The sequence below is a fragment of the Diceros bicornis genome, chromosome 1 (assembly GCF_020826845.1).
Source record: "Diceros bicornis minor isolate mBicDic1 chromosome 1, mDicBic1.mat.cur, whole genome shotgun sequence".
Lineage (NCBI taxonomy): Eukaryota > Metazoa > Chordata > Mammalia > Perissodactyla > Rhinocerotidae > Diceros > Diceros bicornis.
The window spans coordinates 50,018,952-50,040,014 of NC_080740.1; the positions used below are offsets into that span (position 1 = coordinate 50,018,952).

Consider the following 21,063-nt stretch of genomic DNA (forward strand, 5'->3'; position numbering starts at 1 on the left):
TACTGAGTTTTGTCATCATTTTGTCTAGCCTAAATGTTTATACAATTGAAAAAGAGAAGCTTTAGAGTATAGGAATGAAATGAGGGAACCACTCCCCGAGGAATGATGTGTGTCTCTCAGAGAATATGTGTATTCATAGAATTTCTAGGTAGTTACAACTTAAATGAGCCTCCTAGAACTTGACTCTGATGAATGTATTGAAATCCATAATCTTATCACTACTTCTTACCAGTCTTTTTCCCTTAATTTATTGAAGTGGAATAAAACCACAATTCTGGTGCCAATCATATTTTGGCTTTTTTTAGCATGGTACAAATAAGATATTTTTTATAAAAATGCAATGCATATGGCTTTATGCTTCTCTTCTATAAGCCTGGATTTACTGTGATACTTTATAATCTATCTCCAAAATCTGGACTTGGCTACCTATTGTATACTGAAATCTACAGAGTATACAGACTATTCCTCATTGTTATATCTCCATTTAATTGCTACAGATCATTTTGGAAGCTCAAAGCATTGAGGTTTAAGAGAGAGGAACTTTTTACTGATAGTGACGACAAGCCACAACGCTTGGAAAATTGTGTGTGTGTGTGTGTGTGTGTGTGTGTATTCTTCACATACTTCATAAGAAAACAAGGATTTAAGTGGCATTATCACTAGTGTTTTAATTAGAACAGATTCTTGGCCTTTCTGTATGACCTGATTTCTTCTGCAGAAGGAACTAGCTTTTAGCTTTTATTCTCTTTAAAGAAAATTTGCTGTAGAAAAATCGTGGAAAATTTAATTGGTTCTCATATACTCAGCTCTCTTATAGTTTTCTGTTAATGTCATTCTCCTGAACATAGCCCAGTGTTCTGTGTATGAATAAGGTGATTTTTGAATTTTAAGTAAAGGGTGTGATGAGATAGTTTTTTGCACTGAATATGGGTAGAAATCATCCAGCTCCAAGGATGTCTGAGGCATAGACAACTTGGTAGCAGATGACAGAACACTGGAGTGCTGGGAATTTCTCCAGATCTTATTTTAACTGCTGATTCGGGTATAACTTCTCTTGCTGGAAAATACCTATTTTTACCAATTCCCCAAAAATGTAATCTTCATTTTGTTATTCTATATATGTTTAAAATACTGGTTGTGAATGAGGGAAATAATACAAAATCTAATCACTCATGTAAAAATAGTTTAGTTTGCCTTGGTGCCACGGGTTGATTTTCTAGACCCTCCCCAACTTGCCCAGTAGCATATGGGTCCTTCAGCAGATATGGTCAATACTCTATTTAAAAGTGTTTGGAAAAAGAATCCACTGCTCAGAGAAATGCTCCCTGTACTCAGCCTTAAAGTTCCAAAAGAATTAAACCATTGCACAGCATAAATTCTGCCTAATGAAAAAGAAAAAAATCAGGAACTTGGCTTCATACACTTGAAAGAAACATATTAAGTTACAGTCTAGGGAAATATTTCTCATGTTTTGGTGATCAGGTAGCTATTCTTTTAAACTATCTTTCTACTAGATTTTGGTTCGTTGTTTAGCAAGTATGTTCCAGAGACCTGACAATATGTTGGACATAGTTCAGATTTATTATATATAGTTCCAAAATTCACATTGAAAACATTGGCCTTTTAATAATATGATTATCAAAGAAGCTTTATTCATCACCTTACTTCAAATGTATCAGAAAGATATTTCGAAACATAGCCATGTTTATTGTTTCCCAGGGAATAACTTCCTTATAAGTAAAAGTATTTTCTTTAAACTGCTTAGTATATAAGGAAGAAAAATGAGCAATAAATTTTCCTAATAGGCAGGTTTTTATATTAGAACAATATGATCGAAAACAGTTGTGCCATTTGAAGTAAGAGTAAGTAGTGAAAATATATCACTATTTTTGTTGTAGTTGGTTTTTTTTTCCTGCATTTTTCCAAAACATTTTTTATGATGACTCTTCTAGGACATTATAAGCGGTTTCATCTGAAAATACAAATTTCCAGGTTACAGTAAAGGCTGGTTACTAGAGGAGTCTGCATTGTCACCTTCATTTTCCACTGAAACATTCATGAAAATGCACATGTATATGCAACATCACTACAATTATAAAAATTCGGTTTAGATTTAATTATCTACAAGATATCAAAGGAATTTTCACTAATCAAATTGCAAAAGGGCTGTAAAATTCAACCACAGGAAGAAAAAGAATATTTCTGCTACCTGGGAGACATGTGGCCTTCAAGAATCAGAAATTAACAGCAACATTCTTCCAAATGGGGAGTCTTGGTATAAGAAAAACCTAGTAAACAAAAACTTCATCTAGATAATTGCCATATATACATTTATAAAATTTAATATAAAGATAGTAAATAATTATAAAAATGTTATCTTTATATAAAATCCCAGATTTTCTTATCAAAATGTAGAATGGAATGGGTGAGTGAGGTTAAGTAAAATCATGCTTGATTCTTCATCTCATCTAAATAAAATATAAATAGATAAGTTATTCTTTATATTATTGATTGGTGAAATCTATATATTTAAAAAAATAAAACCAACCACTAGGAATTAAGAAACAAGAATATTTTCCAAATCATTAGAGGGATAAAAGCAAAAATAATTCATAGAGAAAAAGACTAAAAAAGAGTAAAAATCAACAACTGAAAATCAGAAGGAATCTTGAAAATGTCAATTATGACCATAAAAATAAAGGGATTAATATATATAAATATAATATATAGATTGTGCCTATAATATGCATATATGGGAATATACACATGCATACAAACTGAACTTTGATTTAAAAATGAAATCTTGAGCCAGCCCCGTGGCTTAGCGGTTAAGTGTGCGCTCTCCACTACTGGCGGCCTGGGTTCAGATCCCGGGTGCGCACTGACGCACCACTTCTCCCGCCATGCTGAGGCCACGTCCCACATACAGCAACTAGAAGGATGTGCAACTATGACGTACAACTATCTACTGGGGCTTTAGGGGAAAAAAAAAAAGGAGGAGGATTGGCAATAGATGTTAGCTCAGAGCCGGTCTTCCTCAGCAAAAAGAGGAGGATTGGCATGGATGTTAGCTCAGGGCTGATCTTCCTCTCAAAAAAAAAAAAAAAAAATGAAATCTTGGTAGATGTTTCCTGGGGAAAAAGTACAATTAAAAGAGCAACTAAACATTAAAAGATATGTAGGAAAAGGCAGAAATTTGAGAGCTTTTTAAAAATACCTCTTCCTGGATAATTGTATTAATTTTTTGTTTTAATTTGAAAATTCTTAATGTAAAAACTAGGAAGGATTTGGGGCCGGCCCCGTGGCTTAGCAGTTAAGTGTGTGCGCTCCTCTACTGGCGGCCCGGGTTCGGATCCCGGGCGCGCACTGACGCACTGCTTCTCCGGCCATGCTGGGGCCGCATCCCACATACAGCAACTAGAAGGATGTGCAGCTATGACAAACAACTATCTACGGGGGCTTTGGGGAAAAAAAGAGGAGGATTGGCAATAGATGTTAGCTCAGAGCTGACCTTCCTCACCAAAAAGAGGAGGATTAGCACAGATGTTAGCTCAGGGCTGATCTTCCTCACACACACAAAAAAAAAATTAGGAAGGATTCTTTGGTAGGAATGAAATGTTCTTCATCTGTAGTGTTCTGCTATAAAAATGTGATACCATAGACCATGTAGTCATGATTCTCTAGGCACACCAAGCAAATATGAAAAACAACTCCTTCAGAGTCATTTGTGTCACCTTTTCTTCTTTCTTTTCCCCGAAATACCTTGAAAACATTTAGCCAAAAGAAAATGCTATAATAATTAAAGAAAATAACGTAATCACTAAAGGGAATATGTCCTCAGTTATTGTAATCAAATACTAGCTTTTACAATGTAAAAGGTCAAGAAATATATCTAATATTCCTTTTGTATAAAAGAGTTTATATGTTTTTCTGATTGAGCTTGTGTTTCTATATCTTTTTTTATTATGAAGCATGCAACTTGTATAGTCAGTATAGAGAATAACACAAAAAAGTACTTACCATTCATGTTTATCAAAAGAAATAATGTTCACACAAATTGCTTCAAGGATATAGAGATCCTACTGAGAAATGAGAAGGGTCATGAATATAACTGGAAATGATGCACCTAAATAAAGTCAACTTATAAATTATCGTGGTACAGTAGAAAAAGCAACATTCTACAAGTTAGGAGAATTTTGGGAGGCTCTGTTGATAGTTAAGCATAAGACAAATCCCTTTACTTTTCATCTTTCCCTGGTTCCATATTCCAAAGTTGCATGATACTCTCTAGCTGCAATGTATTGTACTACCATAAGCATATTGAGCTACCGTAAGCAAAATGTATAACCTTATGCTGATATATGATGTTATTGTGTAGAAATAAAAAGTTTGAGAAAAGGCTATGATCATTAATTTTCAGAGAATTAAGAGTTAAAGTACATAATTGTTAAAGTATGTTGGAAAAATGCTTTATGATAATAATATCATATTTGTCTTGTATTTGAGGTTTACTGCTATTTTTTGAAACAGAATAAGGAAGGACTAAATAGAATAAAAAGTTATTATATAAAATAAAGGCAAAATAGGAAAGAGATCTTCCAAGTGAACATAAAGAAAAGATACCCATGATATATAGCACTGATTGGCAAACTCTGGCCCCCAGACCAAGTCCAGCCCACCTATATTTTTTAAGTAAAGTTTTACAGGAACATAGATACACTCATTTGTTTATATATTGTCTATGACTGCTTTCCCATTACAACTATAGAATTGAGTATTTGTGACAGAGACTGGCCCACAACTCTAAAATTTTTACTATCTGGCCCTTTACAGAAAAAAGTTCGTCCACATCTGGTATAGAGGAATTCCGAGACAAAAATGCTGATTAATACCATACTGAAAATACAACCCACATCAACTAACTCTTGGTTTTATTACAGTCTTTGGGCTTCATTATAAATAAATAAATAAACCCCTTACAACATGAAGGATATAGGCATCTTGATATAGCATTAAAGATCACAAATTTACATCCCCAATAAATAGTAAAAAAAGGTATTCCTCATAGATACATAATTCACCATTATTCCACATTTAGAACAAATCTTAATACCTCATTTGATTTAAACCATTAAGTCTGAAGGTTTTATGTTATGAATGGTATAAAATTGGTACACTTCTGAAATGTTTTATAATCATAAATTATAATGAAATTATATTTTTTTAATTACAAAGTCTTCACTGTCATTTTTTTCTCCCATAGAGAAGCCTTCCATTTCAGGCAGAGTCCTGGTATTTTCACACATAGTAGGTGCCCTATAAATATAAGTTAAAAAAATGAATTTCTTCTGATAAAAGTTTTGTAACTTTTGTCTGTTATAACACGTGAAAGGAAAATTTTGGTAGTTGTTCATTTTTCTGCAGACAGCATTTGGCAGGGAAATAAAAACAGGCCATGTAAATTATATTAATCATAAGCACACAATTTCCAGAGATTGCCTTTCACTTGGAGATAATGAAACAGCCATGGCTGGTTAGCCTTTGATTTACTTTAAGTTTCTATGGCTGAACTTTCCATTTAAATAGATTTGTGAGTCTCTTCCTTAGACATTGAATTTATGCAGAAACAGTCTCTCTTTACATGATTTTAAATGAATATTGATATTTCTTTTAGTTTCAAAAGCCATCAGTTGAGTTTTTAAATGTATCAGTGATTATTATGAGAATTAAATAGTGCAAGTAAAATGACCCAGTTTAATTAATCTTGTTGAGCAGTTAATGACCACATTTTTTTTACGTGAAATCCTATTCTCTTCTTTAGTTAGTCCTTTGGCATTTTGTTAGGAAGAAGCACAGTAGGAATAGTGCAAACTGTCCATAAAGAGCTGATCATAACATAGGGGCTCTGAAACTAATCCTTTCAGAAGCTTGAAAATAATTTATAATTCAGGAGGTAAAACAAATCACATTCTTTGTCTTCTCACCCAAATGTTTTTACATTTGAAAATTAAAAGGGAAAGTTAACCAGTCTTTGATGGATGTATCATAATTATTTCCATTTTTAAAATGAAACAAAAATGGATTTTTAATTTTACTTTATTTTCTTATACTCCTTATTATTGATATATTCAAATATTTACCCATATTTTTTCCTGAAAATCAGCTTTTCTTGCCTTTTCGTTTATTTAACCACGGAAATTGGTTTAAGTCTACCAAGTAAGAGCTGGAAAAGGCTTTTATTCTAAAATCTATTTGAGATCAGATCAAGTCATGGATGCAACTGTAAGACTCTTTGATAAGACCTTGAGAAACTTGAGGTGGCCCCTATAGCTTCTCAGCTAGACAAAAGGGCTTCAAAGAAGTTGAAAGGGATTGTCTCATAGTTCCTTGCCTTTTTAGTCCAAAGTAGAAATAAGCCTGGATTGAAGATATGTATAGGTGTGGCTTTTATTCTAATGGAGTTGATTATAATCTAATATGCAGGAATCCCACAAAACTTTTAAAGGATTTGTACCATCTTGGACTGAAAAGGATAGAGATTGTTCAAAATGAAAAGAGGCCTCTGAGCCCCTAACCTTCTATGGGGAGAAAGCAGCCTGAGAAAACTATTCAGATGCAAATATGGGCCATTTCTCTAGAAGAATGACTCAGAGAATGAAACTAAAATTACAGAGGGCAGAGGCAAAATCCCTGGAGAACTATTCTCAGAAAGCCAAACTGGGTTCTAATCAACAACATTCCCTACCCCCAGGGCATGATAGACGCAGAAATGGCATGTGCTTTCAATATGCAATTCAATATGTGATTACAATACAAAAAAAGTAAACACTTAGTAAATTAGAAATAGATGAGAATTTCCAAATAACAAAAATGTTCATAAAAATCTAGAGCAAACATAAAGATAAGGTACCAGTAGAAGCAACCCCTGAAAAATAATGAACAAGTCAATTATATTCACTACCACCATATCCATTCTATGTTTTATTGGAGGTCCTAGGTAGTACATGAAGAAACAAAAGAGAGATTAGAGGCATAGTGTAGGAAAGTGTGGGGAGAGAGGGAGAATCCCCCTCTGCCCTTTCCCTTAAGGTTCTTATGGCTGGCCAAATAATCAACAAGACAGGTTAGCAGGAGAAAATAATACCAAGTTTAATAACATGTATACATGGGAGAAACTCAGAAATGAGCAACTCGTCCCTCTGCCTAAGCTGCTTGCTTCAGTATTGTAGCTAAAGGCGAGGAAAGTGTTGGGGGTGGGTAGTGGTCTGGGACTTCAGAGGGCAAGAAGACAACTCACATGGAGATAGAAATGCAAATGTTTGTCTGACAGTTCTTTTCAGGGTCATCTATAGATAATGTGGTCTGAGAGAGAGAGAGTTTTTGATAAAAGGGGCTTGGTGCCTTTCCTATTGTAACTTCTATTTTACATTATCTTTACAGCCATCATGATGATAACTCCTTCCTGAAACAGATCTTTTGTTTTAAATTCTTTAGGCAGTTTGGGAGGGGAAACTCAAATATTCTTCCTGAGTTTTCTGAGTCTTTATTGTCTTCAGCTCGAAATAATCCACATACCAGAGTGGTGCTTCCTGGGGTAACTTGCCCTGAGCACCATCAAAAGCAAGAAATTATTTGGAAATAATTTTTATCATTTATAAAGAAAATGCAAAAGAATCCATAAATCTAGCAAAAGACAATATAAAAAGTCAACTACACTTATATACACCAGAAGCAAACACCTAGAAAGCAAAAATAAAGAGAAGACACTATTTACAATAGTGTAAATATCATTTTCAAGAATATAAATCTATCATAAGATATATAAAATCTCTACAGGTAAATTATAAAACTTTTAAAGCTATTAAAAATAACTGAAAAAACTTCAGAGATATACTATATTTATAATAAGGAAACAATATTGTAAGAAATATCAATTTTCCCCAAGTGGGCCTACAGATTTAATGTAATTTCAATAGATATTTCTATAGGGTCATTTTTAATGGAATTTGTTCAGATTATTATAAAATTTATATCAAAGAATAAGGAACTAATACATAGCCAAGGCCCATTTGTATAAGTTCAGAATGGGTGCTTTGTCCTACTAGATATTTTGAAGCTGTAATAATTGACATAGTATGGTATTGGAGGAAGGATAGAAACTAAGACCTAAACTGTTAATAAAGATGCTAAAAACATACCAAACACATTTAGAACATTGTTATATGACAGAGGTGTCATGCCAGATCTCTGAGTAAAGGTGGAATTATTCAGTAAGTGGAGATTGAGAAACATAGTTATCCAAATGAATAAAGATGAAATTAGACCCATACCTCATAGTATATAAAAATTTATTCCAGAGGGGTTAGGATTTAAAACTTCTTAGTAGAAGATATAGGTAAATACCTTTTAGACCTTGAAGTAAGAGAAATTTCTTAAACTAATACAAAAAGCATTGATTGTACAAGAAAAAATTGATAAATTTGACTATGTTAAAACTAAGGTCATTAGTTAATCAAAAAATTAGATCAAACTGATATACACAACTGACAAAGGATTGGTATAGAGAGTATATAAAGTTCTCCTACAGATCAATAAGAAAAGCAAAGTAAAAATTAAATAGAAAATGATTGAAAGTTATGAATGGCAATTTCAAAAATGAGAACCGTATATGGCAATAAGCATATAAAGAAATGCTCAAAATTATTAGCGATTATGAAAATGCCAGCCGAATAATATAAGATACCATTTTACATTTATTTGTTTGTAAAAAAATGAAGAAATCAGACAATACCAAGTATTGAAATGCATTTGTAACCAGAGGATCTCTTATATATTGCTGAAGGAAGTGCAAATTGGTGCATCCACTTTGAATAACAACTTAGCATTTTTTCCTAAACCTGAACATGCCTTATGGTGCAGAAATTTCCCTCCTAAATATAAAACCAAGAAAAACCACCCCATATGTACAACAAAAGATATGTACAAGGATATTCATAGCAGCACTGTTGACAATAGCAAAAACTTAGAAATAACTCAAATGCCAATGAATAAATTGTAGTACATCACACAATAGAATATTGAATAATAGTCAAAATGAAATTTCCAAGCAACCATACAAATGAGTTTAGGAAAAATATTATTAAGTAAAATAAAAAGCAATTCCCCAAATATTATATGTATACTTTAACTTTTATTTTAACTGTATTGAAGTATACAGTTAAAATAAAAATATACTTGTTCAGAGAATATGTAAGTGCAAAAAGAGAGTATAAAAAGGAATAATAAATACGGAATTCATAATGATGTTTGTTTAGACTGAGATAGGTAGAAAAATGGGATAAAGAATAAATAAAAAATTGTTTTAAATAAGAGAGAGAAATACTTTAAATTGCCTGCCATTTCATCCAGTGAGAGTAAACAAGACGTTAGAGAATCCCTCATGGATGTCAGTTCCCAAGAAGCTCCCATGATGTGAGAATCCAACCTAACGAATGTGATTCTAATGTATAAAAATAAGTAGCTTCCTTATGACATGACATCTCAACTCAAAACAAGTACCTCTTCTGGGACTCAACCGGACAAGCAGTCCCTGGAGGAAGCATTGTAGTTACTGAGCAATGGCATCTCATCATCCAACATGGCACTTCCCTAAGATATTACCAAACAACATTAAATTAGCTGGAAGTAAATGATAATCTTATTCATAATAAGAAGGAGTTTCTGTCATTGTTTTTACATATACATGTGGTGACTGACTCTTGCCCTACTGTGAGCTTCCTAATAACATCTTATTCATCTCTGTATCTGGCACCAAGCACTGTGCCTCCAGCCTATGGTAGGCACTCAAGACAGTTTTGCTAAGAAAATGAGTGAATAAATGAATGAATGAGGAGGCAAATTTATGTGATGATTAAGAATATAAGCTTTGGACTTAGGAAGACCTGGGTTCAAGTCGTCTTTCCTCTTTTACTAGCTATGTGAATCTGTAAAATTTAGTCTTTCTTAATTGCTAAGTAAAAAAGTGGATAATAATAGCAACCACCTCACGGAGCTGTTGTGGTGATTAAATGAGTATGTACATGTATGTAAAGTACTTCATAGAGTGCCTGGTACATATTAAACAGTCAATAAATTTATTACTGCCATTATTATTATTATTATTATTAATTTTTTAAAGAATGCTTGCTTAACTGGACCTTCTTGTTACTTGATGATACCCCATTATGAGAATTTATTTTAATATCTAAAATTTAGGAAATTTATTATATTCAGGAAGTCATAAAGACTAAAATGCTATATAGTCTTTTCTTTATTGTGAAATTTTTGTTGTACATTATTGTTTTTCAGTCACCATGTAGATGCATCCCTTCACCCCTTGTGCCCACACCCCCACCCGCCTTGCCCCTGGTAACCACCAAACAGTTCTCTCTGTTCGTGTGTTAGTTTATCTTTCGCCTATGAGTGAAATCAGGTGGTGTTTGCCTTTCTCTTTCCGGCTTATTTCGCCTAACATAATACCCTCTAGGTCCATCCATGTTGTTGCAAATGGGACGATTTTGTCTTTTTTTAATGGCTGAGTAGTATTCCATTATATATATTAAAATGCTATATTAAGTCTTTATTAGGCATGAAAGTTTTTCATCATAGCAATGATCTTTAGGTTCCAGAAGAGATCATTTAAACAACATCTTTTATTTTTCTTTACTGAGCAAGGAATGTTGACTGTAGAATAAGTGTTTGGTATAGCTCTTCCTTTCTTAACAAAAATGATTAGCCAACTTTTCTAGTGAATTGCAGAGTGCTAGGCCTTTTCAAGATCATCTCCTTATTGCAAAATTGTTCCAATTGTTTTTCAAAATCTTCTGATTCAAATCTTTGAAGAAGAAAACATATCTACAGCATCTTGAATAACAGTGCCAGTTATTGAAACTGAGAAATTTATTTCCTTTGGTTCTGTAATAAGCAAGAACCAGTGTGTAATGTTAGGGAGGGGAGTTCTCTAGGTGGCCTGGCAGCTTTATTCTTAGGTTCACTGGAAAGATAACAAGCATGGCAATGAAGCGATAAGCATCCCAAGACCTTGACTCAATGCTTTCCTCTAGAGGACCGGCCAGGTAGGACCTGTGTTAGACACTGAAGGTCATAAAACAATCTACTAAACAGAATTCTGATATTTAATATCCTGTAGTTTATTTCAGATTTGAAAAGAAACATACAAACTCAAGCAGTGTAGTTTGATCAAGAAAGAGAGTGGTAGGAGACGGTCAGAGGGATGGTCAAGGGCAGCATCAGGTAATGGGCCGTGCAAGCCATGATTAAAAGGGTAGGCTTTTTTTTTTTTTTAATCCACAGATTTTTTTTTTGAAAATTGAGGTAAAATAGATACATATATACGGTGAAAATACACAGATTTTTAAGTATTCAATTTGATGAGCTTAAACATACACATTCATATAATCACTATCCTAATGAAAATACAGAACATTTCCATCACACCAAAAAGTTCCCTTGTCCCCTTGTTCAGGCGATGCCCAACTCCATAGAAACAGTTGCTTTGATTTCTAGCACCATTGATTAGTTTTTCCTATTTTTGAACTTCCTACAAATGGAATCATATAGTCTTAATAGAGTGTACTATTTTGTGTCCAGTTTCTTTCTCTCAACGTAATGTTTTGGAGGTTTATCTCTATTGTTGCGTGCATCAGTAGCTTGCTCCCTTGCATTACTTAGTACTGTTTCACTGAATAAAGGTTCCATGATTGTTTATCAAATCTCCTGTTGAAGGACATTTGGATTGTTTTCAGTTTGGTGCTGATATGAATAAAGCTGCTAGAAACAATAGTGTAACAGTCTTTGTGAGGACATATGTTTTCATTTCCCTTGAGTAAATATCTAAGAATGAAATTTCTAAGTCACAGGATAAATGTAGGTTTAAATTTATAAGGAATTGCCAAATAGTTTTCCAAAGTAGTTGTTCCCTTTTACACTCCCACCAAGAACGTATGATGTTTCTCTTGCTACACATTCTTACTAACATTTCATTTTGCCAGTTTTAAATTTTACCCAATCTAATGGGTTTGAAATTCTATGTCATTGTGGTTTTTAATTTTTATTTCCCTGAAAATTAATGAGAATGAACAATTTTGAATGCACTTAGTGACCGTGTGAAATGACTTTTCAAGTCTCTTGTCCATTTTTATTGGATTATTTGTTGTTTTATTATTGACATTTAGGAGTTCTTTATATATTTTAGATATATGTTCTTTGTCATATATATGTGTTGTCTTTTGTAAACACCTTTATTGAGGTGTAATTGGCATACTGTAAACTGAAAATATTTACGGTATACAAATTGATAAGTTTGACACATGCATGCACCCATGAAACCTTGACAACAATCAAGATAATGAACATATCCATCACCAGAAAATATTCCTCATGAAGCTTTGTAAACCCTCAGGCAGCCACTACAGATGTGCTCTCAGTCGCTATAGATTAGTTTGAATTTTTAGAATAGCACATAAATGGAATCATACAGTATGTAATCTTTCATTTCTGGATTTGTCAATTAGTATAATTCCTTTGAGATTCATACATGGTGTTGTGCATATCAGTTGTTCCCTCCTTTGTATTGATGAGCAGGATTTCATTGAATGGATATACCACAAATTATTTATGCATTCATATGTTTATGGGCATATTGGTTACTTCTTCTTTTGTTTTTTTTGTTTGCTATTACAAATAAAGTCACTGTGACCATTTATGGACAAGTCTTGTACAGACATATACTTTCTTTTCTCTTGGGTGAATACTTAGGTGTAGAATGGCTGAATCATATAGTAGGTGTATGTGTGATTTTTTTAGAAACTGCCAAACTGTTTTCCCAGGTGCTTTTACCATTTCACGTTCCCCCCAGCAGTGAATGAGAGTTCCAGTTCCAACACATTCTTGCTAACACTCGGTATGATTAGTCTTTTTAATTTTAGCCTTTCAAACAGTAGTGGTTTGTCATTGTGGTTTTAATGAGTATTTTCCTTATAATGAATGATGTTGAACATCTTTTCAAATGCTTATTTGTTGAATGTGTATCTTCCTTGGTGAACTGTGATAAAATCTTTTGCCTATTCTTTTCATTGGATTGCTGGTTATCTTGAGTTTTGAGAGTTCTTTATATATCCTAGATACAATTACTTTATCAGATATATGATTTGTAAATATTTTCCAAGTTTGTGCATGTGTGTGTGTTTATTATCTTAACCAGATTTTTTGTAGAGCAAAAGTTTTTAAATTTTACGAAAGCTAATTAATCATGTATTTCTTTTAAGGACTATGTGTTTGGTTTTGTATCTAAGAAATCTTTGACCCAAAGTCACAAATATTTCCCTTTATATTGTCTTCTATAAATTTATGGTTATAGGTTTTACATTTAGGTCTAGCATACATTTTTAATTTTTGTAAATATTGCAAAGTATACATTGAAATTCACCTTTTTGCATATGTATGTCTAAATGTGCCAGCACCATTTGTTGAAAGGACTATACTTTCTCCACTAAATTGTCTTTTCACCTTTGTCAAAAATCAGTTGTCCAAACATGTGTAGATCAATTTCTAGAACCTCTATTCTGTTCAGTTAATCTATTTATTTATGCCAAGACAACACTGTCTTGATAACTGCAGCATTATAATAAATATTGAGATCAGATAGTGTCATATTTTTGAAAGTTTCAAAGACTCTTTTTTGAAGGTGTCTTCAATATTATATTTTCTTTGCATTACCAATGAATTATAAAATCAGCTTGTTAAGTTCTGCCAAAAAAACTTTATGAAATTTTTAAATCAGAATTGAATTGGATCTATCAATTAGGGGAGAATTGAGATCTTAGGATATTGAATCATCTGATTCATGAATATAGCGTATGTCTATTTAGATTTTCTTTTATTTCCCTAAGCAGTATTTTAGAGTTACAGTGTCGTGTACATCTCTTGTCATATATTTCCCTAAATGGACAATGTCATCTATGAATAAAGGTGGTTTTAGTTTTTCCTTTATAATTTATATTTTTTCCTTTAGTTCTTGCCCTACTGCACTGGGCGGTACCATTAATACAATGTTTGATAGAATTCACCAGGGAAACCAACTGCTCCTGGGCTTTTCTTGGTTGGGAGGTTTTTGATTACTGATTCTATCTCTTTACTCATTATTGGTGTGTTCAAGTTTTCTATTTCTTCATGATTCAAGCTAGGTAGGTTGTCTCTTTCTAGGAATTTATCCATTTCTTGTAAGTTATCCAATTTGTTGGCATTTAATTGTTCACAGTAGTCTCTTATGATCTTTGTATTTCTGTGGTATCAATTGTAATGTTTCCTCTTTCATTCCTGTTAGTCTGGCTAAAGGTTTGTCAGTTTTGTTTATCTTTTTGAAAAAATCAGCTCTTAGTTTCATTGACTTTTTCTGTTGTTTTTCTCGTGTCTATTTCTTTTATTTCTGCTCTGATCTTTGTTATTACCTCCCTTCTGCTAACTTTGGGCTTAGCTTATTCTTGTTTTTCAGGTTCCTTGAGGTAAAAAGTCAGGTTGTTTATTTGAAATCTTTCTCTTTGTTTTAATGTAGGCATTTATCACTATAAACTTCCCCCTTAGAACTGCTTTTGCTGTACCCCATAAGTTTTGGTATGTTGTGTTTCCATTTATGTTTGTTTTAAAATATTTTTTGATTTCTCCTTTGACTTCTTCTCTGACCCATTGGTTGTTCAGGATTGTGTTATTTAATTTCCACATATTGTGAATTTTTCCAGTTTTCCTCCTCTTACTGATTGCTAGTTGCATACCATTTTGATAAGAACACATACTTGGTATGATTTCAATCTTCTTAAATTTGCCAAGACTTGTTTTGTAACATATCATGTATCTTTGAGAATGCTCCATGTGTACTTGAGAAGAATGTGTATTCTGCTGCTATTAAAATGTTCTGTATAGGTCTGTTAGGTCCATTTGACCTAATGTATAATTCAAGTCCAATGTTTCCGTATTGATTTTCTGTCTGGATGATCTACCCATGGTTGAAGGTAGGATATTGAAGTCCTCTACTATTATTGTGTTGTTGTCATTTACTCCATTCAGACCTGTTAGTATTTGCTTAATATATCCAGGTGCTCCAATGTTCAGTGCATAAATATTTACAATTGTTACCTCCTTTTGATAAATTGACCCCTTTATCATCACATAATAATGTGCTTTGTCTCTTGTTACAGTTTTTTTACTTAAAGTCTATTTTGTCTGTTATAAGTATAGCTACCTCTGTTGTCTTTTGTTTTGTGTTTGCATAGCATATCTTTTTCATCCCTTCACTTTGAGCCTATGTATGTCCTTAAAGCTGAAGTGAGTCTCTTATAGGCAACATATAGTTAGTCTTCTTTTTTTATCATCTGTTCAGCCACTCAATGTCTTTTGATTGGAGAATTTAATACATTTACATTTAAAATAATTATTGATAGATAAAAATCTACTAATGCCATTTTGTTAATTGTTTTCTGGATGTTTTTAAATTCTTTTATTCCTTTCTCCCTTTCTTGCTTTCCTCCTTTGTAAATTGGTGATTTTCATTGTGGTATGCTTTGATTCCCTTCTCTTTATCTGTTGTGTATCTACTGTAGGGTTTTGCTTTGTGGTTACCAAGAGGCTTACATAACACCTTATAGATATAACAGTCTATTTTAAGGTGATAGCAACTTAACTTTGATCTCATACAAAAACTCTACCTTTTATTTCCCCTTCCATTTTATGTTTTGTATATCACAATTTACATCTTTTTATATTGTGTATTCATTAACAAATTATTGTAGCTATAGTTATTTGTAATACTTTTGTCCTTTGACCTTTATACTAGAGTTGAATGACTAATACACCATCAAATTATAGTATTAATATTAGAATATTCTGAATTTGTCTATATCCCTTTACCAGATTTATATTTTCATCTATTCTACATTTTATGAGAAATAAAACGCACTTCCCATATTTGTGAATTCCAGGATGATTATAAGATTTTTTTCTTATGCTAATTTCTTACTGCTTATGATTTACTATTCACTCATATCTCACATTGTATAGCTGTTTTTTTCTCTTGTTCCACAAATCATGCAGCACAGAGCATAATCTTCCCCCTCCTCCACAGAACACCAAGCACACTAGCCATTTGTGTGTAGTAGGTTTTAATAAAGATGTGGTACAATGGAAGGGGGGCTGTGTTGCTGCACTTAGAAAATCTTTTAGCTAAGCCTAGCATGAGGAACATTTTACTAATAGGTTTCTAGAGTTGTGTAGAATAGTCTCTGTTCCACAGTCATGTTGGTAATTCTCTCCCTTTTGTTTTTCCTCTACTTTTAAAGCTCTTCTCCTTTATTCCTAGTCTTTCTTACTTTAGAAATCAAGATTATCACTTTCTTTTCTGTCACTTTTCAAAGCCTGAACTTGTGTCTGCTTATTCAGATATTCTCTCAAACAAAAGCCCATATTCTCTAGAAAGAAACTGTGCCACTACCTAGGGGTCAGAACTAGCAGTTATAATTTGTGATTTTAAAATAGCAATTATTGATGCTATACTTGATAATGTGGTGCATTTCACTTCCTATCCATCTGTCATACACAATAGGTAAATGTCATCATGTTTGTCATTATTATCATGTGACCCCTCCTAGCTTTCATCTAGTGAGCAATTTTAAGAAAACATGTTCCCATGGTCAAGCTCTGCACCAGGTGCTGAAATATGTGAATTCATGCCCAGTTAGTGCTGCCACTTAAACAGAATTTCCTCCTTTGTGACCTAGGAATGGCAATGGTTGAAACAAAGTTTGTTCTGTGGTTCAAATGTGCAAATTAATATGATTTATTAAATATGTATTGCAAACCATTAAAAGCTATGTAGATATCAAATATTGTTATATTTTTCATTTATTCTTTTATTCAAAATATTTAATGAGTGCCTGAAATGCTGCAATGATCCTGGTGATGTTCTAGGTATTGGGGATATAAAGGAAAAGTCTGTACTCTCATGGGCTTTATATTTATCATATGTTTAAGAGGGGTCTTTTTTGTAAAATATAAGATTATTCTTTTTTTCTTCTCTTCTGAGAAAAAACATAGACACATTATTTCTATGGGAGTCCATCTAGTTAGTAAATCCTACACACATCAGCTGAAAGTTGATATAACAGTTGAGACAACATCTTGTTTAACATGTAAACAATGAGAACATCATAGGAGGCAATAGACAAGAGCACATTGTTTAATTGCACCAGTACAAGGAAAGAAAGAAATGATGTGTGTTTATGTTGAGGTAGAGTGGTAAATTGTGGAGGTTTTTGTCTCTGAGATTTGCCCTTTAGTATATTCCTTTTAAAGACATTTCATTTATTAATGATCATAGAAATGGAGATTTCAAAGCAAGGCACCAAGGTTGTAGAACTGAGAGTTACGAATTGCCTCATAATGAATTGGAATCAGACCTATGAGACAAAAGACAGAAACACAATTTTCATGGTTTACATTCCTCCCAAATGTCAGTACTACATATATAATAAATTGGGATTTCAAAATTACAGTTTGTGCTGACTTCCCAAATGATTCCAGAATATCGTCATTCCAGTTTATAATAAGAAAGGACAGTTTATGAATGAGAAGCCAGACAGCATGATTCTGTTGAGTCTGTGGCACTAATGCTGTTATCTCTCACATAAATCAAATGACAGCTTCTTCATTAGCAGCCAGGAAGTCAATATTTTAGCTCTTTACTTCTCAGGCCCATGGAGATACCACCACCCTTTCCATGATATCATGGTTTGTAACCATGGAAATAGGATATACATATCTCAGTCTCCACTGCAAGAACTGTTAGTTACTAGGAAAATGATCACATTTGGACTGTTATTAAAGATGGAAAAGCAAATTCCTCATGCTTTGCTTCAGAAATACTGAATGCAAAAGGGAAAATGAAAACAGAGAAGTTAATTCCATTGCCTATGAAAATAGACGGCAGCCACACTTCCAAACCATAATCTGTGCAATACTTTTGCCAAAAGGAATAAAAGATAAAGTTAAGAAAGAGCAAACACACACCTCAGCAGATAAAAATCATTGTGCAGAATTGTCCAAGAGATGAGGGCACAATTTAAGTATCTGAGCCAGTGATTCCTTTTTTCGTAATAATATCTAAATATGTAAACAAGCCACAGTATGTGTTACCATTTATAACAAGATAGGCAAGTCAGGTCTTAAACACACACATATACACACATGCACATAAACATACATATACACATCATAACTTGGCAAGAATCAGAGTTTCAGTGTGATTAGATAGTGAATAAATGAAACATAGCAATTAGCTCTGCAGTAGACACTGAAATTGCTCAGCTGAGAAGGAGCAGACACTCAAACACTCTACAAAAAGATACTGCATGTGAGGTCTCCCTGGAAACAAGGGAGACTTCTGCCAGTTCATGGAAGACCATATCCCCAAGATGGGGTGTTAGTGAAAATGGCTATCTTCTCCTAAACCAAAACTTTCTACCTCATGGAATTGAGATCTGGTTGCTCACAAAAATAACCCACGTGTTCACAGACTGATTCCCTGGAATGGAGCCTTGTGTATCCAGTCCTGGTAAAATGCTACAACCAAGAGATCTGTGCATCCTAATTCTGGGCTCACCATTCTTGGATTGAATCAGTAGGCCTCATCTACTGCTTTATCCAGTGCATCTGATGTTCTGTTCCCAAATTTAACTTTTACCTACTTCTGAAGTTTTTGTAGTTTCCTGAGATTGGGACCACTCCATTAGAGCAAGTAGTTATCCTGGAGAAGGAAAAAATCCATGAACAGTATAATTTTGACAACATAATATGAAAATAAATCAGTTTTATTTTCAAATTAGTCCTTTCATTTCATTTATCTATGGGGGTCTTCATTTCCTCAAGATCCATGTTGTCCAATCAAGCTCATTATCTCTGGTTTTCTACCTTGAACACTGCTCTCATATTCTTTTGGGGCTTTTATTAGTTTCTTATGGCTGCTGTGACAAATTACCACAAACTTGGTGGCTTAAAACAACAGAAATTTATTTTCTCACAGTTCTGGAGTCCAGAAGTGTGAAATCAGTTTCATTGGGTTGAAATCAAGGTGTCAAGAGGGCCCGAAATCCATTTCTTGCCTCTTTCAGTTTCTGATGACTACCAGCATTCCTTGGCTTATAGCCGCGTCACTCCAATTTCTGCCTCTGTCTTAACATTGCCTTCTCCTCTGTGTCTGTGTCACATCTCCCTCTGCGTCCCTCTTATAAGGATATAGGTGATGGCATTTAGGGTTCACCCAGATAATTTGCCCTTCTAGAGATCCTTAATTTAGTCACATCTGCAAAGACGTTTTTTCCAAATAAGGTAACATTCACAGGTTTCAGGGATTAGAACCTGATTACCTTGGGGCTACCATTCACTTCGCTAGAGACCCCATAGATCTAAATGTTGTTCATTGTACAAATGTCAGGCATAGAGCTAGTCTTTATGCTTTAAATCCCATATGTTTGATTAATTAATGTATTTCTCCAAATTCAATCCAGTGGTGTCTTTTGTGTGTCATAGAAGAACCTGCCCATTGTATAAAAAAAAAATCCTTCCCACCATTAACTTCCTAGGAAATTACACTCAGAGATTTAGACTTCCATCAGCCAACATTTAAAACAGACTTCTATTGTGCTTAATGTGGACATGCTTGACTCTCTTTTACTTTGTATCCTGTACCTTAAGCCTTTATTTGGATTCCTGATTCCATAAATGTCTTCGTCATGCTTCCTACCTAAAATAACTACTACTATAAAACACACTGTATAAAGCCTCATGTGTTCTCATTGATCTTCTTGGCCGTCTTCTTTCACCTCTGTCAAAATTGTATGTCACTGCTTCACAAAGCTGTATTTTAACTGTTGAAAAGGAATTTTCCAATAGCTCATATCATTGACTTCCTATTTAAAGCTTTAAGAGGTTAACTCTTAAGAGTTATTTAATCCAATTTACTTTTTGGGAAATAATGTAATAGACTGTGGATCCAAGTTTTATCTTTTGGAATATATTCTTTTTAGCAAGGGTTGACCTCTTAAGACCTACCACCTTCCCTTCTACTTTTGTCACCTGATAATCTTCCAGTTTGCTCTCTTATCTCTCTGAAGTTAAATTGTATCCTGAGATTAGTTCTTTATTCATGTAAAATAATATCCTGTTGCCAAATATCCTAGTCCCTTGCTAATCAAAGTATTGTTTTTAGATTAACATAATCAGTATTACATGGACATCCATTAGAAAAGAAAAATATCAGATCTATTAAATTAGATCTACTGAATTGGAACCTGAATTTTAGCAAAATCTCTAGGTGATTTGTACTTATATTTAAGTTTGAAAAGTGCTGCCCTAACCAAATCAATTAAAATGTAATATTTAAACCAACAATTTATAAGCTTAGTAAACTTATGTTTTTCTTTTTAAATTTATAATAATTTCATTCAGGGTTTTTTTCCACCTCACTCTAGTTGGTAGTCACCAATTATATCAATCTTATAAGTCATATCTCTTACCTCGAGGAAGAAAGAGAAGAATAGGGTGGAGAGACTAATAGTTTCCTTCCTATACTCCAGGAGTTAGGAAAAAATGATTTTGAAGGGTGTCCTTTGCTATTGAATGAGTAAATTGATATAAAATCTCTGATAGATGGAGTTGTAATAAAAGTAATATACATTAAAAATCAGCTATTTATTGAGACATTATGGACACAGTATAGCAAATACCAATTTACTAACACATTCACTCATTGTTGCCTCATCTTGTTAAATGACTATATCAGTGTATCTTCTATTTTAGTTCTTAGCTCCAAAGCAATTTTTAAAATAAATTACTGAAGCTTGGTTAATATAGAGACACAATTCTCAGTTGCATTAAAATATTTTTGGGAATTTTGCTATCAAAGATGCCTCTGAGGACTTAGTTCATAATTTATATACCCTTGTGCCTAAATCATTGGGT

The 21,063-nt window shown here is 33.3% G+C and overlaps 1 long non-coding RNA gene across 1 annotated transcript in view; it reads right to left on the reverse strand.

The window, feature by feature from the left end:
- The window catches only part of LOC131405138 (uncharacterized), an 84,143-nt gene that overhangs the window by 33,908 nt on the left and 29,172 nt on the right, over positions 1-21,063 (reverse strand). The window contains exon 2 of the long non-coding RNA XR_009219952.1: positions 4,021-4,079. This is a non-coding gene — a long non-coding RNA (uncharacterized LOC131405138). The remainder of the gene's footprint in view (positions 1-4,020; positions 4,080-21,063) is intronic.